The sequence below is a fragment of the Odocoileus virginianus genome, unplaced genomic scaffold (assembly GCF_023699985.2).
Source record: "Odocoileus virginianus isolate 20LAN1187 ecotype Illinois unplaced genomic scaffold, Ovbor_1.2 Unplaced_Scaffold_24, whole genome shotgun sequence".
Taxonomy (NCBI): Eukaryota; Metazoa; Chordata; class Mammalia; order Artiodactyla; family Cervidae; genus Odocoileus; species Odocoileus virginianus.
This window is the reverse complement of record NW_027224286.1, coordinates 552,782-569,073: the sequence shown is the minus strand read 5'-3', so window position 1 is coordinate 569,073 and position 16,292 is coordinate 552,782. Positions and strand designations below refer to the sequence as shown.

General features: G+C 45.8%; 1 pseudogene; it reads right to left on the bottom strand.

Annotated features, from left to right (window-relative positions):
• Positions 1-7,970: 7,970 nt before the first annotated feature.
• On the bottom strand, positions 7,971-9,012 carry LOC110125401 (clathrin light chain A pseudogene; annotated as a pseudogene).
• Positions 9,013-16,292: the final 7,280 nt, after the last annotated feature.

The window sequence follows — 16,292 nt, the reverse complement described above, 5'->3', positions numbered from 1 at the left end:
GCCTTTCTTTGGGATTGGAATGAAAACGGACCTTTTCCAGTCCTGTGGCCACTGCTGAGTTTTCCAAATTTGCTGGCATATTGAGTGCAGCACTTTCACAGCATCATCTTTTAGGATTTGAAATAGCTCAACTGGAATTCTATCACCTCCGCTAGCTTTGTTCATAGTGATGCTTTCTAAGGTGTCTATATTCAATTAGCAAGCAAACATTAATACTAGATATTTAATATTGACTATTTCTCAGTTCACATGAATCTGATATTCATTTAGGTTAATTTCTCTTGTATTTAGAATTGTCTGATTTGTAAGCACTTACTTTTCTTTAGGCCAACTAAATTAGAACTCATTTACAACTTCATCAATATTAAAAAAAAAAAAAAAGCTAAAGACACACACTGAGGCATACATAAATCCAGATAGACAGACAGATCTCATAGTTTTCTGCTTGACATTAAACGTTTCCGTTTAAACGTTTGTTGCCCCCCCCCCCCCCCGCTTTTTTTTTTTTTTTTTTTTTGGCTTGAAGTTCTAATTTGCCCTAAGCTGAGGTCTCAGGCAAAATGGGCAATGTATTTCAAGGACATGGAAAGGGTTAACAACAAGCTTTTCCCTAGGAAGGCATTTTAACAAGCTAGTTGTTTTTAATTGCATATGCAAAAAGAACCGGTTTTGCAGTTTCCAAGAAAAAAAAATTTCATTTTAACCAGTTTTCTCCGGAGTCTAAAGAATATCATGGCCATCCTGTGTCAAAAAGTCATCTTTCCTTTCTGTAGTCATAGTTTTATAGCTAAAATATAGACCAAATAGTGCTCAAATTGACTCTGATATCAGGGGCAGATCAGCTGATAAAAATCTTGGATTGTCCCTCTGGTGGGAAGTGAGGTCTTTGTCCCATCAGAAGAATCTGAAGGGTTAAGGGAATTTGCAGGAGTGGGGGAAGCTTGTTCCTTCCCCACCCTGAGAAGGGAATTCTTTAGGATGTTTGGGAGTGGGGGAAGTCTGGTTCCCTCTCCACCTGAGAGATAAGCATAGTTAGAAGGGGATTCTTTAGAATGTTAGGAGAGTTTTGATCCTTCAGGCTTTTGAATATAGGAGAAAGACCTGGACCAAAGGGAACCTCAGAATCCTTTCCTAGAGATCATGTGGATATGAAAGGTCGAGTAGGGGTCATCTAGGAAATCTGATGGAGAGAGACAGAGGGGGACAGGAGACAGGGAGGCAACAGAAAGACATGGGACACGAGTCCCTCAAACCCGGATTCTGACTGAGGGCCACGAAGGACTGAATGTAAGGCAATTCTGAGTCCTCAGCCTGCTTTTGACAAAAGCTGGTGTGCCATTCAGAGGCCAGGTTTTTTTGGTGGGGTGGGGGGGGAATCCCCCAGTTTGTATTGTGGCCAGGCCTTTTGCAGGGTCAAAATTTTCCAGTTTCTGAGAATATAGCCAAGGGGTGAGTCTGAGAGAGGCTTTGAGGATGTACCAGAAGCCATCCTTTGCCTGTATGCCATGGACTGGGGGCACTGAGAGTCACCAACTGGCAAAAAGGCGTCCCTTTTTGTCTCAGTGATGTCTCCGTGCAACTAATGGCACAAAATGGCCAACCGTCCCAACAGTCGCATCCAACAGTGAGAGGTGACCCCTGAGAACTGTGCAGCTGAGGCACCATGTGACCCAGGCAGGGAAAGACAGAGATTCCTGGGAGCAACCAGGTGACTCACCATTTGGCGATTCCCTGAAACATGGAAGGCACTCTTGGGATGGCTCAGAGGCAACATCTTCAGTTCACTTCAGTTCAGTCGTTCAGTTATGTCTTTGTGACCCCATAGACTGCAGCACGCCAGGCCTCCCTGTTCATCACCAACTCCCAGAGTTTACTCAAACTCATGTCCATTGAGTCAGTGATGCCATCCAACCATCTCATCCTCTGTTGTCCCCTTCTCCTCTCACCTTCAATCTTTCCCAGCATCAGGGTCTTTTCAAATGAGTCAGCTCTTCGCATCAGGTGGCCAAAGTATTGGAGTTTCAGTTTCAACATCAGTCCTTCCAATGAATATTCAGGACTGATTTCCTTTAGGATGAACTGGTTGGATCTCCTTGCAGTCCAAGAGACTCTCAAGAGTCTTCTCCAACACCACAGTTCAAAAGCATCAATTCTTCAGCGCTCAGCTTTCTTCTATAGTCCAACTCTCACATCCATACATGACTACTGGAAAAACCATAGCCTTGACTATATGGACCTTTGTTGGCAAAGTAATGTCTCTGCTTTTTAATATGCTGTCTAGGTTGGTCATAACTTTCCTTCCAAGGAGTAAGCGTCTTTTTATTTCATGGCTGCAATCACCATCTGCAGTGATTTTGGAGCCCAAAAGAATAAACTCAGCCACTGTTTCCACTGTTTCTCCATCTATTTGCCATGAAGTGATGGGACCGGATGCCATGATCTTTGTTTTCTGAATGTTGAGCTTTAAGCCAACTTTTTCATTCTCCTCTTTCACTTTCATCAAGAGGCTCTTTAGTTCTCTTCACTTTCTGCCATAAGGGTGGTGTCATCTGCATATCTGAGGTTATTGATATTTCTCCCAGCAATCTTGATTCCAGCTTGTGTTTCATCCAGCCCAGTGTTTCTCATGATATACTCTGTATATACGTTAAATAAGCAAGGTGACAATGTACAGCCTTGACGTATTCCTTTTCCTATTTTGAGGCAACATCTAGGCTCCTGTAAATCAGTCCTGACTGAAAGGGAAAGAAGTGAAAGTGACAGGAAAGAAGTCTGAGGAATTTGCCTTACAATCCTATTGGGGAGGTGGTGGCCAGGGGGCGTTGGTCTCTGTTTTGCTTCAACCATTATGTGCCTTACACGGTGCCCAGAAGTTATCTTGCTGGCGGCGACCCTCATCCGACCCTGTGGCCCAATTCATTCCGTGTCCCCCTTATCCTCACATGGGAGTCTTCATGTGGCAGGCGCCCTAATGGCTTTTAAGTGCCTGACCCGTGCCCACACAATATTGGTTGGCCTAGTCCTCAGTTGGAAAGAAGACAAAGGAGAGACCCTCACCCGTTCGGGCGGCAGCTGCTTTTAGCCCACTGTGAGCAGTGGGGCCTTTGGAACACACCAGAGGGTAACCCTGGCCAGAGTTCCTCAGTTGCTTCCACAGCACTTGCCTGTTCGCAGAGGGTCCCTATGAGAAAGGAGAAGTGAGGAGGTGGGGAAGAGACCCCAAGGTCCCCATATGGGCCACCAAAAATGTCATGGTCTGGGCGCGGGTTGGAAAAGAATTTCCAGACATGAGACAGAATGAAAGAATAATAAAGTTTATTAGAGTGGGAGACACTGTTAGAACAGCAGGCCAGCTCAAGGGAGAACCGACGTTGAATGGGGGTCCTTAGTCCACTTTTATACCCAGGGTACAAGGAGTGGGATAGGGGTCTTGTGGGTCATTTGCTGATTGGATGAGGCACGTATACTGGGTGGGGGAAGAGTAAGGCAAATACCTCCTCCCTATGGGGTAGGAGGGGAGACAGGTTATACTGTTCCATTAATAGTTACAACATTGGGGATGGGAGTGAAGGATGATAAGGGTCTGGTTTTTCCATTCCTGCATTCCAAGACCCTCCTTGGTTATTTACTTGTTCGTCTTTGGGTCACAACATGGCTGGATAGGGAGATGTGCCCTAGGTCTAGCTTTTACCCTTGGCTTCATATTTTCAGAGCTTCCAGAGAAGCCTACTAATCTGCCAAACCTTAAAACTCACGGGGCAAAATATATATTTCACTGGTATGATTACCTGGCTGCAATAGTGGTTCCCTGACTTCACTTTCACTTTTATGCATTGGAGAAGGAAATGGCAAACCACTCCAGTGTTCTTGCCTGGAGAATCCCAAGGATGGGATCGCAGAGAGTCAGACACGACTGAAGTGACTTAGCAGTAGCTCTGGGAACTACAGATCAGATGTTATGCTAAGAGCTGATACTCTGGCTAACTTTCAGCCCTTAATGCTGAACAAATACAAATTAGAAAGGTGGTTTTACAAAACAGATTGGCCTTAGATATTCTAAGGGCTGCACAAGGAGGAACTTGTGCCATTATTTATACCCAATATGAGCACTAATGTTACTCACTTTACTAAACACATGAACAAGATGATTCAGGCTATGGATTCTCCTGAAGCCTCAGTCACCTCACTTTGGGAAACATTAACTAGCTCCCCATGGTGGAAAACTATCTTAATCATAATAATTCTAATTGTTCTGTTTTTACTGTTTGCTCCCTGCATCTGTAACTGTGTAACTGGATTTGTTTCTAACCATTTGAAAGCTTTTAAGTTACAAATGGTTGTCCAGGCTCCTATGAGTGCCACAGACTCCTCCAACTATTACTTGGGGCACTGGATCAGAGACCCTCAATATAAGGTTTCGGAGAATATGTTGCCTCAACAATTTAGGGGCAGTGCCCCATCACAGCAGGAAGTAGTTATGGAATGAAAACGATGCCCATACCCTTGGCAACATAATTCTCCTAAAAGAAAAGAGGGGAATGAAAGAGTCAATTCCTAGGCAGGTTGATAAGAAGTCTGGGGTCCCCGAGGAGGAGAAAGGGGTCTGGGGCTCTCAAGGAGGAGATAGGGGTCTGGAATTCTCAAGGAGGAGGAAAGGACAAACTTTTTTCCTCCCTCTACGTTCCTTAGTCTTAGTCACATAAAGTGGCTTTTTTTCTTTAAGCCTGGAACTGATGATTACACAACTCAGTTTAAACTCTGTACTAAGGATTATATAACAACAATGTATCCTGCTTGAGGACAGTTTCTCCTTCCTGAAAACCTTCTGACTAATCCTGATATTTTAGAATGTATATTATGGGAGTGGGTCTGGTAGGATCTTTCTATTGTTAAGTTCTAATCCTGTTATCCTAAAATGTAAATTGTGGGAGTGGGTCTGGTAAAATTTTCACAACTTGAGACATTCTTTTGATTTATTGTAATAACTAATTAAAAAGTATATATAGTTCCCTTGCTAAGACTAATGAGGGGGACACTCTCTGCCCCCTTCTGATGTCTATATCAGAGGCTTTCTCTGTCCCTTTCAGACTTTAATAAAATTCTGCTACACAAAAGCTCTTGAGTGATCAAGCCTGGTCCCTGGTCCCAAAGCTAAATCTTCTTCAGAGATCAAGAATCCTACACCATAAGCTATTACTGTGACCCAGGTTTAATGTCTAATTTACATTTCTTCCCTACCTTAGGCTATCAAATACATTAGTCTGTGGGTTATTTTGAGACCTGTAAGATTAAAATGTACATAAGACAATCACAGGGGACATAGTACGTGCCCTATAAATATGAACAAATTTCCATCAGGACATGAGTTCAGTCAGCTAATACACATAGAAATATTTATAAGTGGTGCAAAGTTGATAATTTTAGTGAAAATAAACTTTGTCTTCTCAAGACTTTCTATTTTACAGTCTGCTTTGTTGTCCACATCTGACAGAGCTTTCTGAAACAACAAAGAAAAGGAAGAAAATATATTCAAATTTTTAAACAAAGAATAAACTGCCTAATTACCATCAAATCCAGTAATTTGACGTTCCATTCCATTAAAGAAGTATTGACTTAAGTTAAATATATTATGATGTAAACAAGTTTTTCTCAAACGCATTTGAAGCTATGTCATCACAAGCATGGAACAGAAACACTTTTTATAAAGAAGAATGTAGTTCTCTTTACAGGAAATTTTTTCTCTCTTCTTTAATAATTTTTTAAACTTATTTTTGGCTGTGCTAGGTCTTCGTTATTGTGCTGGCTTTTCTCTCTTTGCTGTGAGCAGGGGCTATGAATTCTGTACATAAAATACATAAACCTGGCTGCGGCTTGGTTGGAGACAGGAGTCCTGCTGCTCCTTGTTTTGGTCAGTCCACAACATTCAATATCTTTTTTTTTTTTTTTTGGCTATGTTGATTTGCTTTTGCTGCACGTGGACTTTCTCTAGTTGGAGCCAGCAGGAGCTACTCTCTAGATGCTGTGTGCAGGCTTCTCACTGCTGTAGCTACTCTTGTTGCAGAACGCAGGCTTTAGAGCACAGGCTCAGTACTTGTGTTGCACAGGCTTGTTGCTCCTAGACACGTGGTATCCTCACAGACCAGTGATCAAACCCTTGTCCAGTGCTTTGGCAGGTGGATTCTTTACCACTGGACTACCAGGGAGGTGCCACTAAGTGTCTTTCAACTGAGGAAATCCGTGTCTTTCAACCAGGATTCTCTTGTATCTTTTAACGGGGGGGGGGAGGCGGGGAGGGGGGCTATGTAAATATAGTGCCAAATAAAATTTGGTGTCCTCAACAAATAACTGGGTGATCTGAAACCAGGAGTGAAAGTGAAGTCGCTCAGTCGTGTCCGACTCTTTGCGACCCGGTGGACTGTAGCCCACCAGGCTCCTCCCTCCATGGGATTCTCCAGGCAAGAATACTGGAGTGGGTTGCCATTTCCCCCAAACATCGATACCTGCTGAGGAGGAGGATGGGCCCAAGCGGCCCTTCCTGGTCTAACAAGGCCAGAATGTCCAAACCACAGAAAGCTGACTGCTTTACTCCGTCCTGCATTCCCCTCAGGGTGCACTGTCGCTGGGCCACTGCAGTGACTAATAACCTTTATCCTTGAAGAAGTGGAATATCAAGATATTTTTCTCCCTAAAAGTGTTAGTATGAAGTAGCCCTTTCTAAGAGTTGTGTGCTTTATATTCTAGCTTGTCATTCACACAAATCCAGCTCTTCTTTTCTTAAACGACTTCAATTAATTCTAATCTCAGGAATATTCCTGGGTCCAGCCACCATCCCACATCAACCCCCACCCCACCCCCACGACCGCCTCACATCAACCCTCACGCACCCCCCAGCCGTGCGGCCACACCAGATTTCAGCTTCCAGACCTCTGAATCGCTTCAGCCTCATCGCAGGAATCCTATTGTTAAGAGGCGACCTTCTTCGTTTCAAACGTAATTACCCGACAGAATTTTACGCTTTTACTTTAAAACTGTTACAGTTATTTAACTAATAAAGAAACTATGGTGCAACCCAAGACGTGTAAAACCCTCTGTGGGCGTGTGTGAGTGCTTAGTCGCTCAGTCGTGCCAGACTCCTTGGGACGCTATGGACTTGAGTCCGCCATGCTCCTGTCTATCGGATTCTCCAGGCAAGAACAGAAGTGGATGATCATACCCTCCTTCAGGGGATCTTCCCAGCCCAGGTCTCCTTCATTGCAGACGGATTCTTTTCCAGTCTGACCCACCAGAAAGCCCTCAAGTACTTCTCAACACTGACAAGATAACTCGGGAACCAAACGTAGAAGCGCGCGGGTATCCTCTTGGCCCCGCTCAGTCCAGCTGGCCCCTGCTCGGTCCATTTCGGCCCAGTTCGGCCTCGCTTGGCTCCGCCCCTCGCAACCCCAGACACAGGCGTGTCCTACGCCCCGCCCCTCACGCCCTAGACGCACGCCTGTCCTACGCCCCGCCCCTCACACGCCCAGAGGCAGGCGAGTGTCGTACGCTCCGCCCCTCGCTGGGCTTTCGTCTCGTACCTAGGGCAGAGGAGTCTGTTGCGTCTCTACACGACGCAGGCGAGTTTACAGCAAATTCCGAAGCCGACTCTTGGTAGGTGCGGTCGCCCTGGGAATCGTGAGGTGGTTTTATGTTTTATTTTTCTTAACCTGCGCCTGCGGTATCGCCCTCTCCTCCATATCCGTGGTCTCGGGTCACCTTGGACCTTCCTGTTCCCCTACCCGTTCCTCCACCCCAAGTCAATTCAGATGTGGCCGTGAGAGGCCCAGGGTGTGATTTCCTTTAGGTGTAAAATCCTGAGGTAACGCATATAGTGTACAAAATACCTAGTAATTTATAGGGGAAAAGTCATTTTGTTTATGACATGGCACCTGATAATTTTGTAAATATCTGAAAACACGTGTTCAGGAACTAGTTTATTTATTTATTTTTATTTCTTGGAACAGAAATTTATTCTCAGAATAATGCACAAAAGCATAGGTTGAGGCTGCCGTTGGGAGGCCTCCCATCCTTCCTCTGCCGCCACCTCCCCTCCTCTTTGAATGCCAGGGAGAGCACAGTTGAAGGAAACATGCAATCACAGTGATCAACTCTAAAGACAAAAGGTTTGGTCCAAAAGAAATCAACATAATTAATCCAGTTACCGTGAAGAGCTTCACTGAGTAGGATTAAGATGCTGCAGATGTAGTGTTTCACAGGGAGGCTCTTCAGTGCACCAGGGGGGCCTGCTTGAGGGAGATGAGGACAGAACGCATGCGGGAGACGTCTTTGGCCTGCTTGCTGGACTTGGGGTTAAAGTCACACAGCCGGGCCACCCGTTCCCACTCAGTGCCTGGGGACGACTCCTCAATGGCATTTACAAAGGCTTCTTCTGCTGCCCTGTTGTTGGCTTTTGTCTTCTGGAGCTGCTCGTCCTGCCTTGCATACCACTCGTCCAGCTCTTTATTGCTTTTTCTTTCCACTCCGCTTCCTGCTTCCGAGAATTGGCATCAAGGGCTTCCAAGCTTTGCTCGGTTTGCTCTTCTCTCCATTTACGGATACTTTCAGGCTCTGACTGCAGTCGATCCACTTGTGAAATAGCTGCGTAACTGTCTGTCCTCCCATTACTCTCCTGACAGCATTCTCCATTCATCAAGCCATTAACAGCATCTGGAACCCCCTGCGGCTCGCCGTAAGGCTGGTGTCCGGGGGCGCCGCCGTCCGGGATGGCGAAGGCCTAGTCGCTCTCGATGCCCGCAGTCTCGCTCTCCTGCTGCTACAAGAAGGCCGCATCAGGGTCCTCTTCGCCGGCCACTCCGTTCCCCAGGGCGGGACCGCCAGCGGGGACGCCGAACGGATCTAACTCAGCCATGGCGGGAAGTTCGACGGCACCGGCTTTCAGAGAAACACCAACCGAACAGCAGACACGGCGTCCGGCAGCGGCCGCTGTGCTTGCGCCTGCTATCAAACACAAGCTGGAGGAGGGAGAGCAGGAACTAGTTTAGAATTTCAGCTTTGGGACTGCTGGTGGAGCTGGAATTTTTTCTCACTGTTAGGGAGCCATATTACTGTCCCTTTCTGGTTTATATGACCAGGGTACTAAATCGACTACAACGGCCCTTCATTTTAGTAAATTATTTTCAGTGTTGCTACTTACTGGTATGAGCACTAGACTCAAAGAGAAATAGAAATCTTCTCTATGGTCAGTCTTGTCTGACTCTTTGGGATCCCATGGAGTGTAGCCGGCCAGGCTCCTCAGTCCATGGGATTTCCCAGGCAAGAATACTGGAGTGGGTTGCTATTTCCTAATGGTGGGGATGTTCCGACTCCCGGATGGATCCTCCTTTTCTTGCATCTCCTTCATTGGCAGGCGGATTTTTTACCACTGAGCCACCTGGGGAGCCCCTTTGGTCTGATACTAGTGTAGGCAGTTTTCTTTGAATTAAAGAAGTGGGTTTTGGTTGCATGTTTTCCAGTGATATGAAACCCAGTGGGGATAATGCTGACTTTTGGATTGCTGACAAGCGTGGTGAAAAGTGATGTATAATAGTAGGAAAATATCCTAAGAGACTGGAGAATTCCGAAGACATTTGAGGGATAATTTCAGATTTTGTGTATTTTAGGTTGACTGTCAGTGCTAGACTCAAGCCTGATATGATTACGTGGGGCAGGGGGCAAAGGAGCAGTTATCTTCAAGTAATGAGGCCCAGTTATTTGTGGGACTGTTGTAGGTGGAATATTGTCAGAGATAAGAAATGGGTTGAAAATGCTTCCAGCTAATAGAGCTTTGATGGAGTTGAGTAGGAGTGGGTTGTCTTCATTAATTAAAATTGGAGAAGGGAGGTTTTCCTAGAATTGGGATGATAACAGGAGTGCTGTACACAGTTGTATGGGATGTAGAGACAGGGTTATGAATAGGCTCAGGTCTTGGTTTGCAACATGTGGGCGGATTGAATAAAAGATCTGTAGAGTAGAAGCCTGTTGAGGAATGGTATTCCTGTTAATGGGAGACTTCATATGAGGGCTGTTGTGGGGAAATGCATTATTTCCAGCAGTTTATCTGCTCAGAGTGGAGGATACTGATTTTACTGTGGTTAGAGTGGCCAGAAGCTTTGGAATCTAAGGGGGTATAAAGGAGACCCCCCCCCAACATCCTTAAAGAACTGGGGTATCTTCCATTTAGCTCTGAGTGGGGGAGGACACTGGGCAGTGATATTGGGGCCTCTCTCTCTTTGTGACTTCTTCACTGAGCTCAATCCAACCAAATCTCAGGGGCCTAAACTTTGAGATGTCCCCAGTTGCTGGCAGGTTTTCCCAGGAGGATCAGCTTCTTGGTCTCTGTACTGAGTGCCCAGTGTCCTTGGAGTTGCAGCTTGTGTGTTTCTGTTGCAATGCCCATGCCCAGTGCTCTCTGCCGTGTAGCCCTATTGCTCAACTGCACATGAAAACTGGTGAAAATGGGAGAATTTGGAGGGGAGTGTTGGGTCTGCAGGAGAGTTGTGGGAAGCAGCAAGTGAGAGCTTCTGCTTGAGCCGCACACGTGGCGTATGGGTGTGTTCCAAGTTTAGTGGTGTGACCGAATTCAAGCTCACTCTGTCCCTCGTAAGACAGGCCAGTGCTTCAGAGTGACTGTCATGGTCCGTGCACAGCTTGAAAAAGGATTTCCAGACACGAGGCCGAAAGGGAAGAGAATAAAGTTTATTAGACTGGATGACAGTGTTAGCACAGTGGGTCAGCTCAAGGGAGAGTGGAATGCTTTCCCAGGCTTGCAGCCAAGTTTTATAGCCCTAAGACAGAAAATTGCTACTGGAATGGTGGCATTAGGTGATTGCTTATGATGCTGTTGTTCAGTTGCTCAGTCATGGCCCACACTTTGCAACCCCATGACTGCAACAAGCCAGGTTTCCCTGTCCTCCACCATCACCCCAGAACTTGCTCAAAATCTTGTGCATTGAGTCAGTTTTGCCATCTAACCATCTCATCCTCTGTCGTCCCCTCCTGCCTTCAGTCTTTACCAGCATCACGGCCTTTTCTAATGAGTCAGCTCTTCGCATCAAGTGGCTAAAGTATTGGAGTTTCAGCTTCAACATCAGTCCTTCTAATGAATATTCAGGACTGATTTCCTTTAGGATGGACTGGTTGGATCTTTTTGCAGTCCAAGGTACTCACAACAGTCTTCTCCAACATACAGTTCAAAAGCATCAATTCCTCGGCGCTCATCTTTCTGTATATCTCAACTCTCCTATCTGTATATGAATACTGGAGAAACTATATCTTTGACTATACTGACCTTTGTCGGCAGTATAATGACTCTGCTTTTTAATACTCTGTCTAGGTTTGTCATAGCTTTTCTTCCAGTGAGCAAGCATCTTTGAATTTCATGGCTGTGGTCACCATCTACAGTGATTTTGGAGCCAAGAAAATAAAGTCTGTCACTGTTTCCACGTTTCCCCTTTTATTTGCCATGAAGTCATGGGAACTGATGCAGTCAAATCAAAAAATGTTTTTAAAAAAGAACTCAGAAATGTGCGTTAGACGCTGAGTCTGTGGTTCTTTTGTTCTAACCAGTAGGTGGTTGAGCCTTTCTCTTGTGTGTCATGGGGGTCTGGGAGACTTCAGCTTTTCTATCAACAAGAGACAGAAGAGAAAGACATATATCATATGGTATCACTTATCTGTGGAATCTAAACAAAGGGTACAAATGAACTTCTCTACAAACAGGAATAGAGGTGCTGACATAGAAAACAAGGTATGGTTATCAGGGCATGAGAGGAGGTGGAATAAACTGGGAGATGTGGATTAACATACCTTTCACTTCATGTCACTACTATGCATAAAGTCAGTAAGTAATGAGGACCTACTAGATAGCACAGGGAATCCTACTAGATACTCTATAATGAGCTATATGGGGGAAAATGGGGAAAAGACCTTAAAAAGAATGGATATATGTATATGTATTCTGCTGTTCCCTCGCTCAGTGGTGTCCACCTGTTTGCACCCTGATGGACTGTGGTATGCCAGGCTTCCCTGTCCTTCACTGTCTCCTGGACTTTGCTCAAATTTATGTCCATTGAGTCAGTGATGCTATCCAACCATCCTCTGTCACCCCCTTCTCCTCTTGCCCTAAATCTTTCCAGCATCATGGTCTTTTCCAATGAGTCCGATATTTGCATCAATTGGCCAAAGTATTGGAGCTTCAGCATCAATCCTTCCAGTGAATATTCAGGGTTGATTTCCTTTAGGATTGACTGGTTGATCTCCTTGTTGTCCAAGGGACTCTCAAGAGTCTTCTCTATCACCACAATTCAAAAGCATCAATTCTGTGGTCAGCCTTGTTTATGGACCAGCTCTCACATCCCTACCTGTTACTGGAAAAATAACACTTTTGACATTAGGGACCTTCGTTGGCAAAGTGATGCCTTTGCTTTAAAATACACTGTCTACTTTTATGATACCTTTCCTCTCATGGAGCAGGCCGTCTTTTCATTTCCTGACTGCAGCCACCTTCAGCAGTGAGGCCCCGGCCGCCTCACCCTCCCACTGTCCCCACGCAGGCCTGACTTCTCTCCGGCCCGCGCCCCGGACCGCTGGGCTCCGCTCGGGCCCCGCCTCCAGGCCGTTCCGCTTTTTCACTGCGCGTGCGCACAGCGTCACACACCCGGAAGCGGAGAGCGGCGAGCGGAGGTGTCAGCGCAAAGTGAGTTTCTCTTTTTCTGGTCACGTCTTCCCCTCTGTAGTTGTCTTTCCTCTGTAATGTGGGTTGAGGGTCGCTACTGAATCGAAATCTTCGCGCCCATCCCACCACCTCCAGCAAATTCAGATGTTCCTGTGTGGCGAAGAGGCGCCTCCATTTTGCTTTAAATTCGCTGTGAAGCGGATGCCTGCCTTTGATCCCTGAGATGCTTCGTTTTGCACGTCATTGCTGCTGAAAACCAACTTCTGAGTTCACTGATCCCTCTGCCCTTCCTGCACCGCGTGAAATTCTCTTGGGCGATGTGGGTTTATTCGCTCCGAGGTCCCCAGGCTCGCGCTTTCGACCCCTGGAGGCCGCGCCGGCCCCCGCTCCCTGAGAGGCCCGGTTCTCTCCCCGGTCCTGGGATTCTGGAGAGCCCGCCTCCCTCCTGAGACTCCCAGCCGCTCAGTCGTCGCTTCTCCTCAGGCCGGTAGTTCTGCCCTTCAGGCATTCGAATTTGGCTCTTGCCGCTGGGGGCTTCTTATTCAGTCGCCATTCCTGCAAATAGGAGGCCAGGAGGGTCAGGAGAAGCAGAGACAGCGACTCCGAGAGAAATAGAAAATTGAAAATAGCATGAGGGAAAAGCGATGGCAATGAAGAGGATTGGTGAGGAACTTGCGAAGAGGTAGCAACAGGAAACAGCCTTGAAGGTAATGGTGGGTAAAGGAGAGACGTTTAGAGAAAAGCAGGGTCTCCGGAAAGTTAAAGGTGAACAACATATGGAGGTGGTGTTGTTGAGTCTGAGTCTTTGCGACCCCTGTATCTCCTAGAGTCAGCTCAAATTCATGTCCAGGGATGCTATCTAACCATCTCGTCCTCTGACGCCCCCTTCTATAGCCTTCAAGAGAGACGGGCTGTGAATTACCGGTCCCAAAGAGGGCGATAGGGGAGAGACAGTTCACACAGAGAGCTGACAAAGAGGATACAAGAGTTGGAACCTTGACCTGCAGACAGTATCATGCTGGCAGAGAAAGGGTACTACTAGTGAACAGAAACAGTGACAGACTTTATTTTCCTGGGCTCCAAAATCACTGCAGATGGTGACTGCAACTATTAGATTAAAAGATGCTTGCTCCTTGGTAGAAAAACCATGACCAACCTAGACAGCGTATTAAAAAGTAGAGACATTACTTTGCCGACAAAAGTCTATAGACAAAGCTATGGTTTTTCCAGTAGTTACGTGTGCATGTGAGAGTTGGACCATAAAGAAAGCTGAGCGCCAAAGGGTTGATGGTTTTGAACTGTGGTGTTGGAAAAGACTCTCGGGAGTCCCTTAGACTGCAAGGAGACCAAGCGGCTCAATTCTGATGGAAATCTGTCCTGAATTTTCATTGGAAGGGCTGATGCTCAAGCTGAAGGTTCAATACTTTGGGTTCCTGATGAGAACTACATCATTGGAAAAGACTGATGCTGGATAAGATTGAAGGTGGGAGGAGAAGGGGCCGGCATCACTGACTGGATAGACATGAGTTTGAGCAAACTCCGGGAGTTGGTGATGGACAGGGAAGACTGGCATGCCGCAGTCCATGGGATGCCAAAGAGTCTCACTTGACTGAGCAACTGAACTGAGTGATTGGAGGAGCTGAGAAAGAAAGTGAGCTGAAAGGAACCATTGCACTTGGAGGTGCCAGAGAGTTGGGAGGAAGGGAGGGCAGAGCTGGAGGAAGAAAGGGAGAAATATATGGAGATTTTGGATTATCAGGGAGGTTGGAGAGGAAAGCATCTTTATGGGGAACAGATGACAGAGAGAGGCCGGATAGGAGTCAGGGAAGAAGTAAGACAGGAGGACAGGCACAGCAGGAGAGCAGAGGGGAAGAGGAAGGGAGACAGAGAAAGAAATAGGGAAACAGATAAACCCAATGAAGTGGAAACAAGTAGTGTGCAGGTGGTGGTGGGGACTAGATCCAGAAGAGTGCTGAGTCAATTGGATAAAGAATTAAGATGTGATACATTGATTTTTAGCTTTACAGTCTAATAAATTTAAATCTTGCTCCTTTAAATTATACAAAGGGTGAGAATTGCAGTACTTCTGTCTATAAGGCTTGTGGTGGTTGTAATTATTTGTATTGAAAGGTAGCATCCATGTGCAGAGTCTGTTGAATTTGGGGGTAAGGCAGTGACTTGACTCTCAGAGGTGGGTCACCCGCTTCCCTTTTCCTGGTGTGGAGTAGAGGTTGTGGGAGAGGAGAAATGGTTAAAGAATTGACAGACTGTTACTACATGGTACCTTTTCAAGGAACTTTAAACGTGTTCTTAGTGATGGTTTTCCTTTTTGCTTTCTCCTTTGTTTACATTTAATTCTTTTTTTAGCTTGGGATAAAGATTAGTTCATTTCAATATTTGCTTTCTTGTAAACAGCTATTGACATCTGAAAAGATTTGGTGGTCTCCTGAAATTAGTTCATGTTATTCTTTTGGAAATTTGCTATATTATCCATTGATTTTTATTTTTTTCCACTTTGCATCAGAGTTTTTCAATGAAAAAATTTTTAATAAGCTGATTAACTTAGGTTTGTTTCACATTTATTTGAAGCCCATTTTCTGTCTTCTCTTTGTGTTATATCTTGGAAACATTTTTTGGTAACTAGTAAATAGTTGTAAACTATTTTGATGAGTACTTAGTAAGGATGTCAGTGATCCTTTTTATTGAATCAAGACCTAATTTAAGCAGTTAATATGATGGTCCATTTTCCTCTCTTTTATGTGATCCAGTAACTAGTGAGCTATGAGTTGATCTGATGATGCTTCCTCAGGTCCAGAAGCTGAGCAACAGTGAACCCTGAAATGATTGGCCAAATTGGGTGTGTGACTGTGTGTGGCAGTTTTTCTTGGAGGGAGTTCCCACTTGTTACTAGAATTTGAAATGAATCCCAGTTTTCCAGAATTCAAAGGACAACTGTAGGATGGAGGTGGGAACATAGGCTCAGAGTCAGAGAGACAGTCATGAGCCGTCTTCTATGAATAAGGGTCAATATGCAGGGAGGCCTCCCACCTCCGCTGGTTTCCCCATGTCCTCAGGGCAGCATGCTGACTCCTCAGGTGGCTCCACAGCCCTTTGTCATCCTCAGGTCGCTGCCAGGGTCTCCAGCCTCATCCTGGGAGTCGACCCCGTTCTCTTAGTCAGTCTGTCCTGCTCACATTCACTTAGTCCTTGTTCATAAACAGCAAAACCTTCTCTGTCTCAGATCTTAGGTTTTTCTCCTACCTTTGGTCATTAAATAGTGACCATGGCTCTCGCTCTTTCTGTTCCTTAGCCTCTAGGCCAGCGAGGTCTCCACTTTTTCTTCTGATATTCGCTGTCAAGTTAGCCACGTTTACTGCCTCTGTATCACTCTCATCAGAGATGCCCTTCTCCTTTAATTATTTGGAGTGGTTTCTGTTTTCTCTTCATGGAGGGTGCACTGTATTCCTGTTCCTCCCAGGATGCTTTCAGCATCTCACTCTCAGGGTGAGGACTAGGACTGTGGGTTGGTCACATACTTCTTATTCTAGCTCCACCTTACTGCAGCAGGGGTCAAAATAAAGCCTTC